Below are 27,035 nucleotides of genomic sequence, written 5' to 3' on the forward strand. Positions count from 1 at the left end.
GAAAGCCCCCTGCTCTACCCCTCCATTCTGCCCACACTCTGCTACTTCCCTTAAGCCCCCGGTCCTACTCTGCCCCTTCTCCTCTTCCATTCCACCCCTTCCCCTAAGCCTCCTCCTTCAAGCAACACAGCCTGGAGGACTAGTGGGGAACCTGACAGTGGCAACAGGATCCAGACCTGCCTTTGAACTCACCAGCAGGGCTGGAAGTGGAGAGACCCGGCCGCAGCCCACTTTGCTCCTCTGGCTTCCAGTTATGTCACTCCACTTCCTGCCACCCCCGCTGAGTGGTCCCATCCCTTTCCTCATGTCCCCTCCCCCAAGCAATGTGGCTGGGAGCCATGGAAGCAGAGCAGGCTGGGACTGGGTCACTCTGCTTTCTGCTGCCCGCAGTGAGATCAGGGGCATGTCCGACCCCTGCTGCCTTTCTCTTCTGCCCCCTGGCAACTCTGGGCTTGCCCCACACAGCTCCTGCCCCTGTGGCTCTGAGCACAGCCTCTGCCGCTGTGGAGGGGGCAACCCCCCTGCAGGGGGCTGCGTAGGGAACCAAAACTTCCAGAGTTGGCCCTGACTGGTCTCAAGTCCACTCAATTCCCCATCCATCTGGACACTCCCATAATCCAAGCTCCCCCCCCCCCCACACACACACACACTGAGCTTTATCTCCCAGGACCCAGAACAGCCTCCTGAGTCCCCCGTACTTCCCCAGCTGAGCTTCATGCCCAGCATCTAGAGCCCTCCCATACACCCATACCTCCCTGTTGAGCCCCTGCACCCTACCAGAAAACCCATTTCCATGCATCTGGACCCCCACCTCTGCACTTGGACCATTCCCCAACACTGAGCCCCCACACACTCAAATCTGCACTCCCCATGACCCACCCCCCACTGCACATGGACCACCCTGATAAGACCTTCACACACAGAACCCCCACTCCACTGAGTCCCAACCAGCTGCACCTGGACCTCCACACCGCTGAGTCCCAGTTCCCCAAAACTCAGACATCCCCCATTAATAACAGTCCTGCAGAGCCCCAATCACCTTCACTTGGACTCCCCTGCAGAGTCCCAGTTCCTTTCACCTGAGGTAAGCCAGAAAGTGATATTTGCAAGATTTATACAGACCTATCTGCATTTTTAGTGTCTTAGCAAGTAACTTAAAGGGGCAAAAAGAATATATTTCTTCTCTACCTGTTTTAGAGGCAAAATGTAAAACATATAACAAGTTGTCATTTGTTCACCTTCCTGCATCTTTATTACCGAGTTAGGCAGCCTTGTCAGTTTTAAGGGGTCTTTTGTTTTTGTTTTCTCCATGTTTTAACTTCAGAGATTGCTCGTTTGAGTTCCCTCATTTTCCAAGAGGATTTTTCCAATCTTTACAAGACAAGGAATGTGAAAATACTAGAAGCTGAAATTTGAGCTGCAGTTCTTTATGGACCTCTTCTCAGGGAGATATTGGGCAAGCTCTTGTTAAGGACCTGAACCTATCCCCTTGACTGAAAGTCAAGATCAAAGCTCCCATTGACTTCCCTGGTGCTAGATCAGATTCTAAATCAGAAGTAACCCCACTCAAGTGAGTGAAGTTACACCAGTGTAAAAGTATAACGGAGAGGTGACTCAGATTCTAGAATTCTAGGCAATGGAGCTCCGCATCTGCTGTTATACAGGGTGAATCAAGATAGCGTCATTCCTGGCCCCATTTCCTCGGTGAGAACATTTTAGTTTAAAAGTCTTCAGTGACAGCAAAGGTCATTCTGCAGAAAGATGGAATTTGGGACTCCATGACTATTATATAAAGAATGAGCAAGAAATAGCTTTAATAAAAATATTGATGCAGATAGCTTTATAAATCAGAAGATCACAAAAGTAATTTTTCAAAACTCCATTCAATCTTTAATAAATGCAGGTCCATACTTTCTATTCAGATTCAAATTATAAATATGGAAAATCCAAACGCATTTGGGATTGAACTAGACCCCCTACCTGCTCTAAGAGCTATGGCGAGAGCTGAGCAAAATGATAATAATGTTTTTCTTTCAGTTGCACTTCCTTCTTAATACAAATGGTCTATGAGTAGATGACAGTTTTGAGGGTATTCATTATGAGCATTTGTTGCACAGCAGATTATTCAAAAGCAACTTATTGTGAATATTTGTATGAGCTGTTTGGCTTTATTTGGCATAGAAGTCGCTTGGTTTGTTTCTTTTTCCCAAGTATCCTGTGTGTATGTTTGCAATTACAAATTAAAGATCACTTTAATAATGAGGGAACTTATCCTCTAGGGTCCCTATTCAGGAATGTACATAGGCATGTGATAGGTCTATTCCTCTTGAGGAAAGCGCTTAAGCATATGCTTTAAGTTAAGCAACTGTCTCACCCTTCCATGGGCTTCAATGGGCCTTTGTGCATAAGACTTTTCCTGCCCATATGTGCTATCCAGAATCAGAATAGTCACAAACTGCATAATACTGGCATGAGCACTGTTGAATCAAATTCATGTAAAAAAATCAAATATTACTGGGAAAAATGTTGCAGTGTTTGCCCAGATTGTCACTGTGCCAGAAAATCTGCATATGGTAAAACCCAGCCTAAATCATTCCAGTTTAACTCTACAAGAAGGCCAACTTCACTTGAAACATCACCAAAACTGCCAACTTAGTCTAGGCTTGCTGAAAGGCTTGCAACCCTTTTAACGAACATAGCTTGAACGTGGGGCTTGTATCACGGTCAAGAACAAATGGAGTTTCATGTGGTTTTGGAACTTATAAGGAAAGCTTGTCACAGCTCTTCAAAAGCATTGCCTTTGTGTGTTGACTTCCGAAGTGCAAAACTTGAACTCTTTTACAACAGAAGAACTTATGAAAATCTTTCATGTCCAATGTTTGCCATTAAATCAACCCAGGAGTATCTGATTAAAAACCTGGCAAATAATTAATGATATTTTTCAGGTCCAAGACATGTCACAGGTCTATTTAATACTACAGATCTTTACAATCATTAGTTATTTAGCAGTAGTAATAGTATGCTAAGATATTTGAGGTGAACTGTCTGTGTGTATGTGTGTTCAGAAGCTAGCATGATAGGCCCCAATCACAATGGGGATCTCGGTCTTATTGTATTAGATTAGATTTTTCTCAAGGAAATTTGAAATTCAAAAGGTGATAGGAACTGAATAAGATGATCAGACACGTACTGGCTGACTTGAAATAAATACTTAATGTATGCAATAAAACTTCAGATTATTATTCTACCATCTCACTGAGTTTTTATTTACCAAAGATTCATTCTTTCTGTCTGTCATTTGAATGGATTTGCAATTAAGGCCTTTGTTTAATTTCCGTAAAAGATCATTCCTGTTTATACATCCGCTGCAGTTCCGTTTTTAAATATAATTGCTTCTAAATCCCAGAGGATATTAAGAGGAGCCTTCACTGAAACCTTTAGTACTAAGAACTGTGATTTAAAGTCGCAAAGTAAGAATTGAGCAAGGAAAGCTAGACATAATTCTAACTATGATTTTGGGAATTAGTCTTTTTTCTTGCTCTATTTATATCATTCAGTTCTGCATATAGGGTCCATTTCCAGCAGAATGCTTCCGTGGTCTTATTGCTGCAAAAGGCAATGTAGCCTGGTACCATAGACATTATGAGGCCAGCAAAATAGTGCTTTCTCTGCAGTAAGCAAGTACAGAATTAATTGGGAAGAAGTTATAGTTAACCTCTCTAATTACAATACTCCACATCCTCATCATCTTGTATGCTTCTCTTCACCCTGCGTAAGCTGTTTAGACTGAGGGAGTTATTTACATCTTGGCTACATCTACACTAGCATCCCTTCCGGAAAAGGGATGCTAATGTAGCACGTTGGAATAGGCAAATCCTATTCAAGTAGGAATAAGAAATCCTCCGGAAAAGGCTTTATTTTCCAGAGAATAACGTCTAGACTGGCGCTTTTCTCCGGCTTTTCCCCAAGCCGGAAAAAAGCAGCAGCCATGTTAATGCAAATGCCATGGGGGATATTTAAATCCCCCGCGGATTTGCCTATTCCAAAGTCTACATTAGCATCCCTTTTCCGGAAAGGGGTGCCAATGTAGACACAGCCCTTCTGTATATAGGTCCCCTAAGGGGAGAGATGAATGATTTTTTTCTTCAATGCCTGCTCTTTGACAGGTGCAGAAATTCTCCCAGGTACAATTGTTGGAAAACTGGGATAAGAAGTTCTTCTCTTTATTGAGAGGCTCTGGAACCCCCATTTACAGTTTTCCTCAGGCAGATGAACGAAGTGGTATTCTTTGACCCACTGAGAGACAAAAAGTTATCTCTTAGAAGTGACATCTGCTGCACAAGCCCATTATATTTCCTCTCCAATTGCCTGAGGGCTTGTCTGTACTTAAATACTAGTAACACAGGTACACCGTTGCAGCTGCGCTGCTGTAGCATTTCAAGTGTAGACATTATCTATGCCAACAGGAGGGATTTTCTCACCAGCGTAGGTAATCCACCTTCTCAAGAGGGGGTATTAGATCAATAGAAGAATTCTTCCAATGACCAGCTGTTGTCTATGCTGCAGCGCGTGTGTATTTAATTTAACTATGCTGCTGTGGGGGATGGATTTTCCCATCCCCGAGCAACATAGCTAAACCGACTTAATGTTGTAGTTTAGACAAGGCCTGAATATCAGTCAGACAGGGAAGAGTGCACTTCCTCATTTGGGGCATATTGGAATGCATACTTATTGCTTCCATCCTCACTGTTTCCGTAAGCCTTTCTGGAGAGGTAGTAATCCCACTGTTTCCAGTTTTCAGGACTTTTTGAAAACCTCCTCTTCCATTCTGATTCATGTGGATTTATCCCGAGTACTCCTTTGTGGAAATAAACCCAGCAACATGGAGATATAGCAGAACTTCAGCGATCATTTCCATACGCCTCAGATTACAATAAACGGGCACCTCATTAAATCTTCCCTCCAATGCTTTACACACTCACCACAAGCTAATAAACATAAATCTTGTAGTTGTGTCCTTAGTTCTCAGATATTATTATAGTCTTGTTGAGCTTCTTGATTGAAAGAAGATGACTGTCCATGAAAATGCAGTTATTACTTTCTATCTTCAATGGTGTTAAAAAGTTATGATAGTCAAAAGTTTCTAATGTGGTGTTGTTTCACCATACTGTGCCTTTCTGAAGTCTTCATGGCCTTGTGCATTTTTGTTGTTGTTGTTCCATAAAGAACTTACTTTTGTCATTTTCTAATGTCTTTAAGTGTCCCAGAATGAGGGCAGGGCATATTTATCGTCCCTGGCTCTGCCATTGCTCTGTTTAACTGGAAGTATTCACCCAGACTTCTTCCAAGAGCTTTTTGTTTTATTTTGTTTCTCCTGATCTTCTCTTGCACTTTGATGACCAGAGACTGGACCACACCAGAGAAGTATTTAGAGTAGCTCAAAAGGATGAGTAGCTCCAAAATTCTGTTAGATGGTCTGGGAGCCACAGCTCACTGATGGGGGCATTTCAGCTACTTTCCTTTACCCCTGGACATACCTCCAATTTTGGAGGCTCAGAAAATAATACTTTCTTTAGGCAAGGAGTTTGTGCAAGATACCCCTTGTGTATGGGAGAATGGGAGTCCTAATCTCTGCTGATTTGGCATTTTTTACTCTTTCCTTCTCAAGCCTCTCTGTAGTTCTTTTCCAAGCACTTTCTTTTCAGTTTGGAACTTCTTGTAGACGCTGCCATGTCACAATGTTTTCACTTTGCTTTCCGGTTTCTTTTTCACAATATCGCTTTTAACGCTTTCTACTCTTGCATGAACATATTCCAGATGGTCTTGAGAGAGAGCTTCCTCTTCCAACTCTGTTATGCCGAGGTGTCATGTTCATCTTTCTCAAGTGAATATAATCTTCTCCGAATGGCCTTTTTCAGATCCTACTGGACTTATTACACATTGGCTGCACATTTGCAAATGGACTTCTCCTGTTTTGGATTCTGTCACTAGAGGTGGACTGTGATCCACAAAATGGGATTGTTTGATTTTTATTTTTGCTGAGGTTTTTTGCTTCCTTTTTTGGCTGTGTTTACTACATTTTTTCCAAACACTGTCTTCTGCCAGGTTATTTTTTGAGGCTTAAATTGCTTGGACTCTAGTCTTGATGCTCATAGCATGCATACAAGCTGGTCATGGCATTCCACACTCTGGGCCTCAAACTCCGCTCTTTCCATAGCACATCCAGTGTCCAACAGTCTGTTCAGTTTGGGATCACTAAGAGCTGTATTAAGATTAATGAACAAATTACATAATTTATATCTTGCCCTCACAATCTGTGTAGACTACATGGAACTACCCAAGGGTTAATTACAGCTAGGAAATTTGCTAGTGCAGAGACAGCCTTCCCAGTTCCAAATAACAACTCAAACTCTAGACAGATTGACTTGCTGTAGTTTTCTGGTAGTGTGGGTTTGCACTGTTCTTGAAGGAACACATTGTTGCACATGCCTCAGAGTTCCTTCTAAATTTGAGCATTGAGTTAAGATAAAAACTGAAATAAAAAAACATTTGAAACTAAAAGGAAGATATGTGGTGAGCAAATATTGACTTCCTATTTTTGCTCATAAGCCTGATTTTTTTTTTAAATTAACTTCATCGGGATGTTGTAACTAATCTTAAACGTGTATTAGTTGGAAGTAGGAAGTACCTACAGTGTAACCAATGCCTTAGCGTCTCACATTTTGCTGGATGAGTGGAACAGCTGGAGGTGGGGAGAGGGGAACAAATATTAACTGTTCGTTTTCTGAAATTTATGAGACATATTACATAATTAGCATTCTGTGACAACAAAAATGCTGAAAAAATATAGTTGCTTAGGAAATGCCTACCCTTTAAAATCAGGAAAAACTTAGAAAACAAAAAATAGCCTAGTAGCACTTTAAAGACTAACAATACATGTAGATGTTTTGTTAGTCTTTAAAGTGCTACTAGACTATTTGTTGTTTACGTTTTTCCTGTTACAGACTAACTTGGCTACCCCTCTGAAGCCTTTAAAATCAGGTCATTGTGATTTGTATTTCATTCCTTTTCCCCCTCCTCAATTCCAGAATGATTTTAGCCACAAATAGTCTCGCTAATTTTTAATCAGATGTTGTGGTTACGATTATTATCATTCAGATAAGGCTGGAAAAGAAGACTTTGTACCTTTATGCCAGGGATCCAAACAGGCCAATCCCATCTGGAGCGATTGTGCAGTCTGGCCCAGGACTCCTGGGCTGTGTCTAGACTACATGCCTCTGTCGTCAGAGGCATGTAGATTAGACACATAGGCAAAGGCAAATGAAGCCGCAATTTAAATGATCGCAGCTTCATTTAAATTTACATGGCTGCCGCGCTGAGCCGACAAACAGCTGATCAGCTGTTTGTCAGCTCAGCGTGCTAGTCTGGATGCTCCCCTGCCAACATCAAAGCCCTTTGTCGGCAGCCCCGTTATTCCTCATGGGATGAGGTTTACCGGGGCTGCCGACAAAGGGCTTTGATGTCGGCAGGGGAGCATCCAGACTAGCGCACTGAGTGGACAAACAGCTGATCAGCTGTTTGTCGGCTCAGCACAGCAGCCATGTAAATTTAAATGAAGCCACAATCATTTAAATCGCAGCTTCATTTGCCTTTGCCAAAACAACAAATCTACATGGCTCCGTCGATGGAGCCATGTAGTTTAGACGTACCCCTGGTGGGCCTGGGGAGAGGGAAGCAGCCTGTCCATTGTTACCCACTAAACCCCACCCCTTCCTGCCATTGCCTCACCCTCTCCCCACTGTGGTACCCCAGTCCCTGAGCACTTGACTTTAGGGATCACCTGGGGAGCCTGGTGCTGCACAGCAGCTGTGGTTGTGCCCCATCGCACTCCCCCAGTTGCAGGCGCCATGGGGAAGTGGAGCGAGTGTGCCCACCCAGTGGGCTCCAATTCCCCCATGACTCCTGCCACCGTAGGGGGTGCAAGTGGCATGACCATTGCTGCCATGTGGCACCAGACCCCCTCTTGATCCCCAAAGCCCAGGGGTCAGGGTGCCATCAGGAGAGAGAGGGCAGGGCAATGGTGGGAAAGTTTGGGGGCCAGTAACGGGATCGCTGGCCAGATTGTGCAGTCTGGCTGGGGATGGCTCACAGGCTGGGAGTTTGAGGCCCCTGCTTTATATAGTTGTATTTCACTAGTTTAAAAGGGATGACCAGAATACAACATTGAATTGTGCCTTGAACAGATGTCAAATTGGCATCCATTAGAAATAATATGAAATGAATGGGGTAAGGAAGGGCAAATTGGTTGCCTGGGTCTTTTGCATGTCTTCAGTATCACTAGCACAGTGGATCTCAACTTTTCCAGGCTACTGTACCTCTTTCAGGAGTCTGATTTGTTGCATACCCCCAAATTTCACCTCACCTAAATGCTACTTGCTTACAAAATCAAACATCAAAATACAAACGTGTCACAACACACTGTTACTGAAATATTGCCTACTTTCTCATTTTAGCACAGAAGAGTAAAATAAATCAATTGGAATATAAATATTGTACTTACCTTCCAGTGTATTATATATAGAACAGTATAAATAAGTCATTGTCTGAATATCATTTGAGTTCATACTGTCTTCAGTAATGCTTTTTAGCCTCTTTTAAAACAAGGCAAATATGTAGATGAGTTTATGTACCCCCTGGAAGACCTCTGTGAACCCCCACGGGTACATGTATCCCTCACTGAGAATCATTGCTTAACCAACTAGTTAGAAAAGAAAGAATAGATGGTATTCCTAATTTGCAGTTGCATTCATTAGGATTTCTGGTGGCTTAAGTGATGTTATACCTTGAAATGGTCACTGACCCTTTAGAAACAGGCAAACATGTAGTGCATTTCCCAGCAAAGCTAGGATGCTTTCAGCATCTCTGGTAGCCTGGGTGTGTCTGTCTGCCATGCTCCTGACTCTCTGGACTGCGTTACCCATTCTCCTTTTACAGGCTGCTGTATACATTTGACTTTAAAAGGTTAAAAGCAACCCATTAGTTCTTTTATCTTCCTTCTGTTTACAGTTCTTTTAGGAATCTTGGCTAACACATAGTCCACATAAGTACAATTCACCAGAGTAAGCGGAATAAAGAGGCAGGAGTAAGCTGCGACAATAACTGAAACGAACAAAAGGGCAGAGAGTATTTAGAACAGCCAATACCTTATCTTCAGCTAAATATTGAGTGTGTCCCATCTGTATCTTTCTTCCCTTTTAACTACTTCCATTATTGCATACAATTAACTTTTCTTTTCTTTTTAGCTTTAGATAGGCATTGTTCTTCATCCTAATTCTCAGTCCCTCATAGCCTGCAAACGTGCTCTATCTTGCACTCCAAGGGGCAACTAATTTATTCTGTGGAATCCGTCTTACTCTAAGTGTTCTGATTCAGCAGGTCCACCTCCAAAGCAAGAGACAAACATTTTAATTCTCTACAGCCTCCTAACTTTGGCTGGGATTGTTCACAGAATTAATTCAGGGATGATTTATGTAATTGCATTTGAGGGCAGCAGACAGAACTCACTTTTTTATAGTCTCAAGAGATAGAAGACTATAAAAGGTTTGAATTTGCTTTTTGTTTTCCAGCCTCTAAACCCTAAACTCAGGAAATTAGTATCAAGTGATAGTTCGGCACTTTACACGTCTGTCTTATTTGCAGGGCCCTACTAAATTGAGAGCCATGAAAAATGTGCAATGGACTGTGAAATCTGGTCTGCTTCACCTATGAAATCTGGTCTTTTCTGTGTTTTTACTTTATTCTACACAGATTTCATGGAGGAGACGAGTGTTTCTCAAATTAGATGTCCTGACCCAAAGAGGAGCTGTGGAGGGGTTGCAAGGTTATTTTTGGAGGGGTTGTGGTATTGGAGTGGTTATTTTAGGAGGGGTTATGATATTGCCACCTCACAGTTCACACTCCTGCACTGCCTTCAGAGGCGGGTGGCCAGACAGTGGTGTCTGTTAGCTGGGAGCCCAGCTTTAAAGGCAGCAACACTCCCCCCAACAGCATATATCTTACCATGCAGAGCTGGGCAGCTGGAGAGGGGTGGATGCTGACTTATGGTGCAGCTCTGCAGGCAGCAACATGGAACTAAGGACAGTTATGCCATGCCATGCCATCCTTACTTCTGCCATGGTGCTGCCTTTACCACTGGGACCCAGCCACCAGCAGTAGCACAGGAGTAAGGGTAGAGGTACCACAAATCCCCTTACAAAGCCTTTTGACCCCCAACTCTTTTTTGTGGGTCAGGATCCCTACAACACCATGTAATTGCAGATTTAAATAGCTGAAACATGACACTTACGAATTTTTAAATCCTACAACCATGACATTGACCAAAATGGACCAGGGATTTAGTAAGGCCCTACTTACTCGTTTTAAAACCTAGTCATTCCTTACTGAGGCCACAACCGCATATCCAGAGACTTTCCAGATGCAGTGTCTGAATCCCAGAAAGCTGCTGATGCTAAATTCATGGCAGACAACCTCAATCAGGGATAAGGTGTGTGTGGAATCACACATTTGTGCATCCAAGGAAACTTCAGAGCTGCCGCCATGTCTCAATGCACCCTATTCCTTCAGGCAAACTTTTCCACAGGGGCAGCACAATGTGCCCTATCACTGGAACTCTTGTTCATAGCACTTTGGGTTTCAGATGTCACAGTTGTCAGGATAGCTGCACCTCTGACCCCTCCTGGTCTTTTTATGTGTATCCCCATTCAGGTCTCAAGCCTTGAGCCCTCGCCTCTCTCATACTGAAATCGCACCGTTCATCTGCTCTTGGACTGAGCTTTGAGCTGCTGTCCCCTGGTACTAACGGTGATTACCTAAGCAAGTCTGATTTTGGTTCAATCCCTGCAGTACTGCTCCACTAGCAGCTATGACCAGTGGTATCCAGTGATCGGACAGCCTTCTTAAGACGAAGTATTATTTATTCAGATCCAAAGCGTGTAAGAGAAAAGCATCTTCAGACAACAAACCAATTACATATGCAGCTTAACAGGAGTCTTTCCAACTTTCACTATGGGATTTTGGTACAGCTAAGCTTCCTACAGACTCCCAAAGACTTCTAACGCATGATGGGATAATCTTCTCCTAAACTCACAAACCAGCTAGCTTGGCAAGTGTGCTTTTCAAAAGCTGCTCAGCCTTTTTATCTTCCCCCTTCACAGTGCTCTGATCTGACAGCACTCAGCATAGGATCCTCATACCTTTCCCCATGTTCTCTCTAGTATGTGCAGGGATGTTCTGATCTGGGAGCTATTCTCTTCTTCCTGATGACTGTTTCCATTGATTTAAAGTAATATAGGCACATAAAAACCTTCCACTCTACAATATAGTTATGCAGTCTGTCTCAATAACTAGGGACATTTATATGAACACTTTAAGTTATTAAACTTAGTGTATTGCTGTTGTACTGAGGTTTCTCCCACATCTGTAGTCCTACCTGCCCTAGAAGTTAGTTAGGCTATGTCTAGACTACAGGTTATCCCAGAAAAACTCCGCCACGTCCAGGAAACATGTCTGCTCTTCCGCTTTTTTTTTGTGGAAGAGCAGACACGCTCTTTCAGAAGCCCTGACTTCCTCGTCCCACAAGGAAAGGCTCTTCCAAAAGAGGGTTTTTTTTTTTAATTTGGCCCAGTGTAGATGGACTAAAATTCTGAAAAGCCCCTTCTGAAAAAACTATTGGAAAAAGGTACGCGAATTTCAGAGCGCAATTTGCGTACCTTTTTCTGATAAAGCCCCGTAGTGTAAACATAGCTTTAGTTAGTAAGTTCAGGAAGATCATCTTTATGGGCACATGGTCCCTTATATTTTTCCCCCTGGGGAAAAAACAGATCTTGACCTCCAAAACAGATCTGTCAACCAGCGAGATGCCAGTTATCTTCAGCCCATAATCCCTTTAAAATCTTTCACAGTTTACTGACACTCATTCAGCCTTCATTGCCAAGAGACTAATAACTATATTTAGTGTGTTGGCTTTTCTATTTATATATGAAGCTCTTTTCCCCAGCATCTAGATGTCTTGCATAAGATTAAAAACCTTCATAAAAAATTAGAACTGAATGGTTTCTAAGAGCAAAACAAAGGGCCAAATTCAACCCTAAATCATATTTCAATGGGAATGTATATTCTGTGTGCATATCTGGGTGCAGAATGGTAATAGCCCCATATAATGTATTGTCACAATGGCAAAGTATAGAGTTGCTAGCTGTTACTATACATTTCTCTAAGGAGATCTTAAAACAGCCTCTAATTTAGCAAAATCAGTTGCTAGCTCAATTAGACTTTGAACTACCTGACTATGCACATAAATCAGGGAAATATCCAAATACCACCTTTTGTGCACGCAAGTTATTATAGTGACAACTTGGAGCATGTTTAAGAAAAAAAATTGGCTTCAGTCAGAAGAATCTGGTAAGGAACTTACATGCAAAACTATTTTTCTGGCTGGCATTTGCAAGTGATGTGCACCATCTGTGAGATAGATACCAGCTGCACTTTGCTTTTGCCAGCCAGCATTCCTCCTCAAGAGCGTACATACTTCTAAAAAAATTAGACTGGAAATACACCAATATGCGTCAATTCACTGCTCTTCCAATGAGGAAAAAGCCAATCCTGGAGGCCAGATATTTGTGCACTCTAGGAATCCGGGACAAGATTATGCAAAACTGTTTCTGGCTCATCCCTACAGTAGCATTAGGCTTCCAGAAGGAAGCCAATGGCCATAAATTAATATCTAATCTAGGTATTAGGAGGTGGTGGTTTTGTGTTGCTGTTTTTAATAAGACAAAAGCACTGTACCATTTCTCAGTGGGCTTGGATCCTACTTTCACCACTGTTAATTTGGTAAACAAACCTAATAGAGGGCATGATTGCATAACGTGGAGATATTTGCCAAATACTATTTGAACATTGGCTATAGTTCATGTTTCTTTTAACATTTTGTTCAATGAGAACTGACATCGAGTTATTTAAAAAAAAACAATCAAATATTGCTGAGCATCAAGTTGAATATAAAGTAGATGCATCCTCCTTGCTCTAGAGAGAATGGTCAAATACAGTTGGAAAGAGTCAGGTTTCTCACACATCACATTCAGAGCCCTGCGCATATTTTGAGGTTTTTTGCACAGAACATTTTGGAATGTCTCAATAGAGACAGTCTTTAGGGACCTGTTATATTAATTTAGATGGAACATATGGATCTAAAATGGGGGTGGACAAAAGGACCTCAATGGGCCAGATCTGGCCCACTAAGTGGGTTGATCTGGTCTGCAGACACCCTGCCGCTCCCCCTCCCCTTGGACAATCAGGGCCTAGGGACGGGGGAGCAAGCAAAGTCTCCTTCCCTGCCAGGGGTGCACAGTGCTTAGAGTCAACCACCAGGGTTAACTCTAAGTGGCGCTCACCCCTTGCAGGGCAAAGGCAGGGAGCGAGAGATTTCACGTGCTCTCTCCGTCCCCAGGCCAATCAGGGCCCGGTGTGCACAAAGTCTCCTCCTACCCTGCAATGGCCACATGGTGCTTAGAGTCAACTGCCAGCTGCTGCTCAATAGGAACAAGTATATAGATTGGGCCAATCTGGGATAAGACTGTGTGTGAATAAAAACATACAACAGGTTTATCTTACTGTGCTTACCACCTTTCATGTTGTATCTGTAAAATTAGATGAGGAAGATGAGAAAGAGGGTGTGACGTGGCTTGTTGCAGTAAGGTAATTCTCAGCTGTACCAAACCATTGTCATAAATTCTCTTTACATCACTAAATAAGTCTGCTTGTGAGATAACCATATTACAGAGGGGAAACTGCTAATTAGTTAATAGTGTATAATCGTAGTGCTACTTCCAGTAGCCCCACATTAATTATTAGTCATCTTTTTTTTATTTTTGTTTTTGTGTATTATACTATGCTGCTTTGAACAGAGATTGCTTGCTCTTTTGGATTTCACAGCTCTCCAGGGTACAGTAGAGAGTGAATCAGTTATGCCCAGCATGCAAACATTAAACAAATAGGAGAGTCATGGAAGTTATTTGGATACATTCTCTTGATTGATGGCATAATTTCAGCAAAATATCCCATGTGATGAGCGCAGAACTCATCTGGGCATCAGGTTTTAAATTGGACCTATTCTGAAAGACAATAGATATGTCACACATCATAATTTTTGTAGCAGGGTATTGATTTGAGTTGGGAAACTATGTCAAGTATTTTATGTGACTCAAAAAATATTGGCTGAGGGGGGGAAAGAAAAGAATAATAGTTCTCAATGTGCATTAATAAAGTTTCACAATCCCCTATGCTATGGATAAGCATCGCCCTCCTCATTTACCTATGGGTAAAGAGATTTGCCCAAAGTCACACTATATGTGAATGTCAGAGCTTGTAGCAAATACAAGCAGTCCTTACTTCTGTTCCTATGATCTAATCCTTGATTCTCCACATTCTTGGCCTAAGGATTTATTTGTAAATATTTTTGGCCTTTCAGGACCCAGTAAATTGTCTGAGGGTACAGGCTCACGGATCCTGCCCTCTAGGCAGGGGAGCTGTGGGTCCTACATGCCACTCACCCCACAGCTGTAGCTCCTGTGCTGGGGGCTGGCAGAGGTTAGCTCTACACTCCAGGCATTGCAACCTTTCGGGTTGCAGCAATCCTCAGATTTAGCCCCATCCTCCTGACTGGACCACAAAAGTGTGTGAGAGAAGTTGTGACCTGGCTCAGGGGGTTGCAGTGCCTCTCACTCACATTTGGCATTCTCTAGACTCCCATTATCATAACGTCTGAGCTAACCCTGAGTGGCACTGGAACCCCAGAGGTTCAGTGCCTGCAGGAGTGAACCCCAGCCAGCAGTGGGGTAAGCTAGCATAGTTGTGCCACCTACTAGAGCCCAGCATTAGATTTTTTTCAATTCTCCCCTCTCCCCCTCCCCCTGCCTGCAGCCTACTCATGGCATGGTATTCGCCACCCTTACTTCTGTGCTGCCGTCAGCGCTGGGTGGCCTGAAAGCAGAGCCGGTCTTAGGGGCAGGCAAGCCGAGTGGTCACCCGGGGCTGCCATTTTGAAGGGGCTGCTCTCAGCGGTGAGGGGGTCATGACCGCATTTTGGCCCAACCTTCCAAATGCTCTGACCCCATTTTTTTTTTTTTATTTTTATTTTTTTTGCTTGGCCCAGGGCCGCCAATTGGTTAGGAACAGCCCTGTCTGAGAGCAGTGGCTGCTGGCTGGGTGCCCCACACTGAAGTTAGCAGCACCAACAGGAACAGTGCGGCAGTAAGGGTGGCAACACCAGGCCCACAGCAGGCATAGTGACATTCTACCACCTACCATTTTTTTGTCATTTAACCACCCCATTTCTTCACAATCCCATATGGCTTTGCACCCTTGTCGGCTGCCTCACTCACTCAGCCTTACTGGCCAGGTTATAGCCCAGACAGACAGCCATGCAGGACAGGAGCCACCACGTGACCCTTTGAAACAATGTGGCAACCCAATTGTGAGCCCCAACTCACAGGTCAGGAAACCCTGATCTAATCAAGTGTTTCATAAATGTTAACACAGCCTTTAATGTCCTGGACACTCTCGGGAGACTTTCCCCTCTGTAGTAATGAAAATTATTGAAAATTATTAGATCTACATTAACATCATAGATTGTACATGAACTTTTTGATGATCAGTCCCTCATCGGAAATAAAAATGACACAGAGCAGATAAACCACTGACTCATTCAACCTTCACATAGATTTCATCTTAAAATGCAAGATAGGATACTGAGTAATAATGAACATATTGGACTTTCTTTAATTCTATTTTTAATATTATAAGATGACTAACTGACTAACTGTTGCCAAATTGCTTTTTTTTTCTATTGAGATTTCCCCAGTTTGTATAGTGGCTCTTTTTCTGCTGGCACTAAAATAGGAAAAAAATCTTTATGAAATCGAATCAAGACCTTTAAACAGATCTACAGTACATGCCAGTAATGAATCTACCAAAGGTGGTGCTACTCAGACATCAGTTTTACTTGTTTTGTAATAATTTCAATAACCTTGAAAACTCAGCCATACACCTGATCCATTGTTGTGCTTTGACTAAAAACAGACATGAACTATTGAATGTCACTATGCCTTTCTGAAATGATAAATGGTTGTATCAGTAATATTTTCTCCATGTGTACTTGATAATACTAGAAGATTTATCTGACATTGCTTCAGGACAGTGGGCTATGGGTGTGGGAAGTGCGGAAGTCAGGTCAGGAGCTTGTGGATGTGGGAGGCTCAGAACAGGGGACTGGAGGCATGGGGTGTGTAGGAGTCAGGGTTGGGGGTCAGGCAGAGCTCAAGACAAGGAGTGGGGGCTGCAGGAGTCTATAAAGGGAGTTGCAAGGTGTGGGAGGGTGGGGGGCTGAGAGGTGCAGGAGTCAGGGCAGGGGATTGGGGGCTCAGGGTCGGGGGTGGAGCTGGCCAGTAGCTGCTCCACAGGGCTGGCCCAGTATAGTGGTGGCCATGCTGCCTGGCTGGTGGCTACTCCCCAGGGCTGGGGGGAGTGGTGGGGCTCTCTGGGGCTCTCACAGGAGCGGGGGCACACTTGCTTGCTGCCCCCTGCGGTCATTCTGGAGTATAATTGTCTCTGTTATCACAGCCTGTCCTTTCCATTTGATGAGAAACACTCGCATTCCATGCACATCCCATTGTTCTGGCACAACCAACCCCTAATCTTGCTTTAAATCATGATAAGAGGAAACTACGTACCAAATTTGGTGATACTAGATCTTACCATTTTTAGGAGGAGTTCTTGAATAAACAGACTCACTGATGGACAGACAGACACACAAACTCTCTCAAATATATAGTAGATATAAGATATGTGATATTTTCCAGGATACAATCTGGAGTAATGTGTCCCTTCAATTTCCCAAACTGGGGTGCCTTTTACATGCTGTGCTTTGAGAACAGCCATGTCTGCTCTAATCACACACACACTCAAGCATGCAAATCAGTCTCATGATAGCCAGCCCCTCATGAATTACTCTGCAGGGCAACACCAGCAAACTCCCAGGCCTATACTTTCCCTCAGGCACGTGCACTGTATACTGCCCAGAATGAGGTAGGGTGCAGAAGGGGACTGGAAGTGCGGGGTATGGGCAGGACGTAGGGTGCAGGACAATGTTCCCTGTATGCTGAGCTTTTGGGCAGCTACTTAGGAGAAATTCATATGCTGCCCAGCTGATTAGCACAGTATCTACAGCACCTAAATCCAGCAGCATTTGTTTTTACTGATGGTGCACATTCACATATGCCTTTGTGGACATAAAAAAATTATTCCACACATGGGTGGAAAAAATTAGAGGGAATATTGGTGCAGAAGCAGGTGGGGGGGTGCAGAGTCTGGGTAAGAGATAGGATGCAGGAGTAGGTGGAGGTCTGGGTGGGCAGTAGCGGGCTGGAGGTGGGGAGTCTGGGTGGAAGGTAGAGCTTGGGAGCGGGCTGGTCATGGGGATTGTGGGGTGCAGGCGGGAAGGGGAAGGAGATTGGGATGCCTACCTGGTGCAGCTCTGGGAGGGCGCAGGTGGCTCAGCACGGCACTGCACTTGCAGATAACCACACCCCTCACCACTTCCATTGGCCACGATTCCTGGCCAATGGGAGTGATGGGGGTGGAACCTGCAAGTGAGCTCGGGGACAGCTTTCCTGCACTGCTATGCTGAGCCATTTCTTCCTCCTTCCCCCCCTTGTTTGTGACTGCACTCCAGAAGATGTCAGAATATTGGTAAATAATGCAGTGAAATCTTTTATCTTTGTATACAATGTTGCCAGCCACACACATTTTACCAGGATAATAATGATCAGCAAATCATGAGTTTTAAAATTATACCTGACACAGTATGCTTTGTACAAAATTTAACATTACCTTGTAAAAGCGGTGAACATAGGGGTACAGACTCTCACAATATAACATCAAACTAACATTAGTGAACAATATTATATATAACTATCAAGGAAAATGCTGTACATATTATAGCTAGAGCTGCTAGAACTACATATTATTGAAGATGTCCAACATTCCTTCCCATTGTAAAACTCTGTTTTCACATGTTCAGCCATATTAGAGAATAAAAATCGCATAAAAATATGTTATTATCCCCAGGGTAAAAAAATTCTGGTGATCTTTTCAAAGAAGTTGTAGCCCGTGGGTCAGGGATGAGGCTTTTAACTAGCCCTGTGATGATCTGTCCAAATCTGGACAAGTTCTAGCCCTTTGAAAATTCTCAGGACTCTCACGTTCAGTAGAGAATTCATAGAACGTCACCGTTAAAAACTCCAGTTCCATCCTCACGGAGCATGCTCCAGCTCACAACTGTAGGAGGCAGAACAGAATTTCCTCTGCCATTGCAGTGCTTGGCTGCAGCAGGCAATGACAGAGATGAGCACCAGAAGTGAGCAATATTTCTGTTTCTTCTGTGCTCTCAATGACCTCTTTTTGGTAATCAGGAAGCAGGGAGGAAGTAGTTGCCTGATTCAGAAGTCGGGGCAACAAGAGCCAGCGTGGGGAGAAAAAAGGAATTCATGGACAAGGACCTCTGAGGTTGGAACACTGAACTGGGACTGGAGACTCAGTGATTGGGAGCTGGGGATAGAAATGGAAGGTGGGATGAAGGGAAGAATAGGAGCCAATGAGGAAAGGAGGAGGAAAGGCGGAGATTACATGAGGAGCTGGCGGGGGAACTGGCCGGGCAATGGGACTGGGGAATGGGACTGGACAAGGCGCTCAGGAAAAAAGACTAGGACTGGATGTCAATAGGAATAGGGAGGAGAGAGAAAAATGAAGGAGACATTGGAACAGGGGGAACTGGGATTGAGCGGGCAAGGAAAGTGAAGGGCACTGGGAATGGCTGAGCATAGAAACTTGACTGGGCTTGGTGAATGGTGAATGGAAGACTAAAACTGGGAGGTGGACTGAAAGGACTAGAGGAGGTGATGGGGGCAAAAGGGGTCATATTGATAGGGGGAAAGCACGAAAGAGTCTGTGTTCGCTGGCGAACACTCCTTTTCAAAGCCAGGAGTGGAAAACATGGTTTCTGAATTTCACTGTTTCGTCAATAGCTAAGAAATCCATTAATTTACGAGGCAAAAGTCTGTGCTGTGGATCTAAAAGTTGCAACCCTCCTTATGAACCATATGGCTATCAATACACTGCCATATGAAGGAATTTCTGTTTTTTCAGTGTGCTATTTTTAAAACCTAGGAAATTACAAAGAAAAAAATCCATGTGAAAAGGACATTATTAACACTAAGGCAAAACCTTAATTCAGTCCCTTGTGAATGTGCATTATGATACAGTCTTCAGTTACATGATCACATACGCTTTTTTTTCCATAGGCCCCCTGCCAATGTCTGTAATAATAGAAAAACTGTTGGTCTGCTAGTACACAAATAAAGGACCCAGAGAAAAATGAGGCGGTAATCAATGTTCATATATAGCAAGCACAATTAGTTATTCTGCAGCAGCAAATATACCTCTCCTAACTGGCATCCAGTTGCTGAAGCAGCAGAAGTATAAAAGCAGAGGCAGCACTTTGATTTCCCTCACACCAGTTCTCTCCAGCACTTAACCAGAGGTCACCAGATGGCTCAAGTGGCTGTTGTTCATTCTTCCCTGTGTCAGCAGGAATGAGAAGAGCAGTTGATAACATGTAGGGAAAGAATGATTTAGGATTAAAGCAAGGAAATTGGGATGAGAGGTGGGGATTAGAACTGACCAGTTAAGTATCGTAACTAGACAGATGCGTGGAGACATGAGTGTAGGACACAGGAAGGGGACACAGTGGGGAGTGGAGAAGGAGGGGAGCTATGGAAGGACAAGTCTTATTGGCCCCTCACTATTTTGTATTTAAAGAAGTTAACAAGGTCCTAATCAGGCAGAAAGAGAAGGCAACAGGCGTGGAAAGAGGAAAAAGTTCAAGTTGGAGACCTAAATGTGGCTCAAAGCTGTCAAAAAACAGTAGCATGATCCTGGATAAGAGAGGGAAAGGAGGATCAGGGCAGAGATGAAGAAAGAGGAGACGATGTTTATGATAAAGAAAGCTGGCATGACAATAGTATTTCCTGCAGAAAGTCACAGCCCAGCAGAAGAAGTGGACATGAAGAAGGCAAAGACAGAGCTAAAGCTGGCCTTAATGGGGAAGACAAAGAGCTAGGTGATGGGAGCAAAGTAGTCTGGTGTGGAAGAAGGTAGTTACCATGGGGTTAACCAGAAGGAGGATACATCTAGATTTTGCATAACTTTTGCCGATACTTTTGTCAGAAGAGGCTTTTCCGACATTTGGCCTGTCTAGACTGGGCCAAATGTCAGAAAAAAACTGTCTTTCGAAAGCCCCCTTCTTCCTCGTAGAACAAGGAATACAGGGGCTTCTGAAAGAGCACATTTGCTCTTCCACAAAAAAAAGTGGAAGAGCAAACGCATTCCCTGGACGTGGTGGAGTTTTTTGGGGATACCTCTGATATCCCAAAACCACCCCGCAGTCTAGCCATACCCAGAGGGAAGAGAAAAAGATTCAAGGCAGCAGGAGAGAAATCAAAGTATCTGAAAGCAACAGAGGAAGACCAAGTCAAAGGAATGACTATAACACTGAGCAGGAGATTCAAAAGCTTCAGAGGGGCTTCATTCTGTAACTGGAAAAACTTAAACAACAAATAGCCTTGCAACACTTTAAAGACTAACAAAAAATAGAGATGGTATCATGAGCTTTCAAGGCATAACCCACTTCTTTAGATGACTCGGGAGAGCAGGAGAGTCGGCACATGTTGCCTCTGGTGGTCTCACAATCAGTATGACAAAATGGAAATTTACTATAAAAAATATGAACACTGGCATGACAGTTCTTCATTATGACCCATGTTAGCAACACATTATACACCTGCTAGCATTCCATGAAAGTCAGTGGAACTAAAACATGTTTATAACATTAGCACTTGCTGAGAAGCTTGGTATTCAAAAGTACCTAGTGTTAGGTGTGTAGCGCCCATAAGTATCTTTACTCTGCCAGTCACATTTGAACATCTCCTGCATAGGAACAGTCTGTTGATCATGGACTAGCTGCTGACATTGAAATGGGCCTTTTAGCTGAATTTTCTCATTTGTTTGCTTGAGAGCCTCTTAAGCTCCAGCTCTTGCCCATTCCTGTGTTCTCCAAACCTTTATGGCATTTAATTTAACTACATATTTTTGGTATCCATGCAAACTTGGAAAATGCAAAATGATTTACACAAAAGATTCTGAATAGCTCTTTTGGAACCATTGTCAGTAATTATATTAATCTGCACCTTTTTCCAAGTGATATTTTAACACAATGAATTTTGGCAGCTGCTCCAGAGGCTCTATGGTATATTGTGCAAACCCTGCCTGTACTTCAGGCCTCATTTCCTTTCATTTGATACTGTGTATATTTGAGGAATATTCAGTAAAAACATATCATCGTTAAATACGTTTACAGTTCTGTCCTGGTGATAATAGCAATAAGAGAGTAAAGGCAAAACCCAGGTGATTCAACACAAAAAATGGCACAAGGATGTTCTTCAAAAAGGTCTCCTCGAGGAACTACGAAAAGCCCACTGTTGAGAAACAATTTGGCTATTGTCAGATTTTCATTTTGTTCCTAATTTTTATACAGGATTTTTTATATACCTAATATTTGCATAATGACAGGAGGCCACTTTCCGCTCTCATTTACACTAGCATAAATCTGGAATTCAACAGAGGTACCGTGAACTAAAGGCAGTGTAAGAAAGAGCAGAATTTTGCCCACTATCTTTGTTTCTTCAGAATTCATCTCATACTTGCTGTTTATTCCTTACCTGAAATCCCAGTATGATAGGTCTGGATTCCTGGGTGTAAGAGTGAATTATCTCCATTGTGCATTGCACATTGATTGGAGAACCAACCTGGTTTGCCCTGAACTTTCAGGAAAACTCCTTATAACTTTTTTATGAAATGGAGGAGGCATAGACTTTCAGTTAATCTGTAGAACTGGGACTCAGAAGAACATGATTCATTCCCAGATTCTGCTACAGATTTTCTATTCACATTGAACATCCCACTTAACCCTTTCTATGTCTCAGGCTCTCCCATCAATATGGTAAGCATGCCACTTAGGTCACAGAAGTATTGTGAACTGAACAGAGCTGTGCTAAGAAGGTGCTGTTCAAATGCAAAGTGTAATTATTTGAGAGAAAGCAAAATTGCTTCTGGGATTTTTTTTATCCAGGCCATCAGATTAGACAAAACAAGTTGGTACAATATGCTTTTGCAGCATGTGATTTTATAAGAATGCACTATAGGAGATGCTGTTGTTACCATGGTTACAGTTTCCCTGTAAGGAAAATGCATGCCCTAAAATGCTATTATGAAATAAAGAAAATATAACAGTCTAAAACCCAATAGCATGTGTTTTTTTAGCATGGTGAGATTTGATTTACTTTTTTTGTCATTTTGCATCTCTTAAAATCTATGAAAGTGGTATACTGAAAGAACTGGCTAGAAAATGCTCATGTGACCGGAACATGCTTGGATGATCTCCAATGAACACCCAAATGCTTCTGAACGTGCTGTGGTAATTCAGTAGATGGTACTCTTCCCCAGGGGTCAAACAGAACCCGGGGACTATCGTGGTTCTGGAGCACTGCACTGCTGGAGGAGACATCGCACCAAAGCCCTTTACACACACCCACAACACACACACCCCTTCCAACCTACAGGCAGTGTACATGGTAGCAGTACAGCCTTTCTACACTGCTTGCACATCTTCTCTGTATCAGTTGCATGGAGTAGGTAGCTCAATGGATCCTCATAATCATGAATTCCGTGTTGGTGGTAGTATGGTTATTTATTAATTATTTACATATCAGGAATACTTAGATACCTCAGGGTACGTCTACACTACAGCGCTAGTTCGAACTAACTTAGTTCGAATTAGTTAATTCGAACTAAGCTAGTTCGAACTAACGCATCTAGAACTAAAAACTAGTTCGAACTAGCGTTTTGCTAGTTCGAACTAGTAAGTCCACATTGAGTGGACTCTGAACAGGGCTTAAGGCTGGCCGGAAGCAGTGCCGGCAGGGCATAAAAGGAGGACTTAGAGCATGGAGATGCTGTCTCAGGCTAGCCGAGGGCTGCGCTTAAAGGGTCCCGACCCCCACCCCGGACACACAGTTCTCAGGGGTGCCCCGCTTGCAAAGAAGTTCTGGCTTGGAGTGCCCTGAGTGCCCACACTGAGCACATCACACCACTCGGCCATCACCCCGGCTGCACTTGCCGCAGGCTGCCATCTGGGGAGAGGGGGTAATTGGGGGGCAGCAGGAGAGCTTCCACCCCCAGAAGCCCGCAGAGCCAGCCCAGTCCTCCCCATCGGGGGCTCGTACCCCATACCTCCCTCACCTCCTTCCACTTCCCTTCCCTAGCCCCCCTTCTTATTGATGTACAAAATAAAGATAACGTTTCTTCCAACATTGACTCTGTCTTTATTGAAAAAAACTGGGGGAGACTGGGAAAAGGAGGTGGGAGAGGGGAAGAGAAAGGCTGGGAGAGGGGAGGGCAACTAACATGATCAGGGGTTGGGAACAGGTCCCAGATGAAGAAAGGCTACAGAGACTGGGACTGTTCAGCTTAGAAAAGAGGAGACGGAGGGGGGACAGGATAGAGGTCTCTAAAAGCAGGGGTTGGGTGGAGAGGGTGCATTCAGAAAAGTTCTTCCTGAGTTCCCATAAAGAAGGACTAGAGGACACCAAAGGAAAGGAATGGGTAGCAGGCTTGAAACTAGTAAGAGAAAGTTGTTGTTCTTCACAAAGCAAATAGTTAACCTGTGGAACTCCTTGCTGCAGGAGGCTGTGAAGGTTACAACTAGAACAGAGTTTAAAGGGAAGTGAGATCAAGTCATGGAGGTTGGGTCCATGGAGTCCTATTAGCCAGAGGGTAGGAGTGGTGTCCCTGCCCAAAGTTTGTGGAAGGCTGGAGAGGGATGGCACGAGACAAATGGCTTGGTCATTGTCTTCGGTCCATCCCCTCCAGGGTCCCTAGGGTTGGCCGCTGTTGGCAGACAGGCTACTGGGCTAGATGGACCTTTGGTCTGACCCAGTACGGCCATTGTAAGCTCAGGGCTCAGTGTCGGGGGTCTCAGTGGACCCCCTTGATTTTCATGCACACCTGGTCCTGGGTGGCCAGGCTGGCAGCTCTCCTGCCCTAGACGGCCACTTTCCTGTGCCTAGTGCGGAGATCGTGGACGAGGTCCACGATGTCCGCACTAGCCCAGGAAGGTGCCCGCCTCTTGCGGTCCAGGGCAAGCTCCCGGGAGCCGCCAGCCTGGTCCCGGCAAGAGGGGGTGGGCTGGGGGGCATCGGGTGGGTGGCTCTGTGCTGTGCCAGGTGCAGGGTCTGCTAGCTGGGTGCTGGCAGGCTTGCACCTGGCACGGGCACCGTAGCCAGCCCGTGCCCCTTTAAGGGGTCCGGGGCCGGGAGGGGGGCATAGAGTTTCCCTGGTGTTGGCCAGAGTGGCCACCAGGGAAACCTGGGGAGGGCTAGCCTCCCACTAGTTCGAACTAAAGGGCTACACAGCCCTTAGTTCGAACTAGCTAGTTCGAACTAGGCGTTAGTCCTCGTAAAATGAGGTTTACCTAGTTCGAACTAAGCGCTCCGCTAGTTCGATTCAAATTTGAACTAGCGGAGCGCTAGTGTAGCGCATAGGAAAGTTAGTTCGAACTAACGTCCGTTAGTTCGAACTAACTTTCTAGTGTAGACATACCCCCAGGAAGAGAATAGGCCCTTACTGCCGTAGGCTCTGTGTGTGTGTGTGTGTGTGTGTATACACACATATTTAAAGATGACACCTCTAGCTTGTCAACACCACTTGTTCCCTTTGTCCTCATACCCAAGCCTATTGCTGGTCACGTGGGTGTTGTGAAAGGCCTTGCACTAGTCTTCAGCACTAAGGTAAATTTCACCTTCTTGTGAAGAAACACCAGGATTTCAAACTGAAGTGAGGACTGTGCTCAACGTCTTGTTAGGTAAACTTAAACATGTAATAGGAGCATTTGTTTTGATAGCAATGAGAGGAGCACATAGTGCAGGAACATGTACTTACAATATATACATCAGAAAGAAACTGGGGTAGAAGCCACAAGTTTGTACAGATTTCCTATGCTGCCTAAGAGCTTGTACCTAGCATGATGAGACTTTGGAGATGGTCAATATTTGATCATTGAAGCTAAACATTTTTTTAAAGGGGAATATGCCTAAAATATGTAATAAGTGGAAGATTTACCCAGTGTTGTCTAGGTTCTTCAGGGTAGGGGCAGGGCTGGAGCTGTGGGGGAGTGCAGGAGTTAGGGAAGGGCCTTGGGGATGTGGAGGGGGGTCAAAGCAGGAGGCTGAGAGCATGAGGGGGTGAGAGAGTGAGAGTTGGGGTAAGGAGGGGCTCGGGGTGGGGGGGCTCTCATCTGGCGAGGCTTTCTCTCCACCTCCCAGTCAGCAGGGCCTTTTCCCCTTCCTGGCTGCCAGGGGCCTTCTGTCTCATCCCCCCCAAACCTCCTGGGTGCTAGAGTCCTTTGGCCTTCCCCAACAGGGATCCTTCTAGCCCTCCCCCAGCTGCCAGGGACCTTCTGCCCTCACCCTCAGCCCTCCTGGCTGCCAGGAGCCTTCTGTCTTCACCCAGATTCCCTGGCCTCTCCACCAGCAGATTAGTACGTGCAAGGGCCCAGCCACAAAATGGAGGGGGCAGGGGAAGATGCGGTAAAAGCTCCCCCGCCCCTCCTCCCAGGGTCGAGCACAGCCGTGCGCCAGGTTCGGGGTCCCACCGTGCCATCACAGCAGTAGGGAAGGAACACAAATTTTTCTTTTGCCCCCAGGCACGTAACACCCTCGCTACTCCTCTGGGGAAAGAGTTTGGGGTAGGGGGGCTACTATTCAAGATATCGGAGCCTTAGCCCTGGGACCACTGTCTTGCTGGTGCAGCTACCCCCAGTGGCTACTCTCAGTATCACATCCCTCCTCTCTGTGCCCCTCCCTTTTGTGTCCCTCCTCTCTCTGCCCCCTCCCTTTCCACATAATGGGAAACAGTCCCATTTCAGGCATGTACCATTTTCTTGGTATAATCAAACCCCGATCTTGCTTTGTGTTAGGATAAGAGGAAGCTGCATACCAAATTTCATGGTCCTAGCTCTTACCATTAAGGAGAAGTTTTTGAACAAACAGACTCTCAGACAGACAGACAGACATAGATATTTCTAAACTATATAGCTAGACAATAATCAAAAATCAGGAAAAAAATCCCAAGCTGGAAGCCCTAATTATATTTGTTAACTTGCTTCTTTTATCTGAACACATCATAACATAAGAAAAGAATGTAACTGAAAGAATCTGGACCAGTTTCATTTATGAGCCCTATAAATTACACAATGCATTGAGATCAAAGACTCTCAGCTATTCAATTTTCTCCCATAGGAGTGAATGGCTACTGAGCACACTGATGACGCATCAGTGTTGAATAACTAGGACAATATGGAATTCTTGAAATATGGCACAGCTGAAAATATTGGGAAAATGAATCAGTGAACATTTTATGGGGTTGTTTTACAATGGAAGGTGTGTGTATGCATACACACATATTTTATAAGTGTGCTAATTAATTTGCTTTATAAGCCTATCAACTTCAACAACCTAAGGGCTAATTTGTTCATGTCTCTCTTTTAAAAAAAAAATCTGTAGCATATCTGTAAACTGAAAGCTAGTCACTGTACTGGGCTATAAAAGAACAATTTCCTAACTATTCTTTATTGCCTCCATAGGCAGCATGACCACATTACTAATAGAGGTGGTCAAAAAAAAGGTGCTAAGTAGCTTATTGAATAAATAAAACTAGTCACATTTACTTTTCATTCATTGTCTATCTTATAGAATAGGGTTAGTATATTGCAAATATTCACCAGTTTCTATGTCAATGAATTTCAAAAT

Source organism: Pelodiscus sinensis, chromosome 1 (genome assembly GCF_049634645.1).
Source record: "Pelodiscus sinensis isolate JC-2024 chromosome 1, ASM4963464v1, whole genome shotgun sequence".
NCBI lineage: Eukaryota > Metazoa > Chordata > Testudines > Trionychidae > Pelodiscus > Pelodiscus sinensis.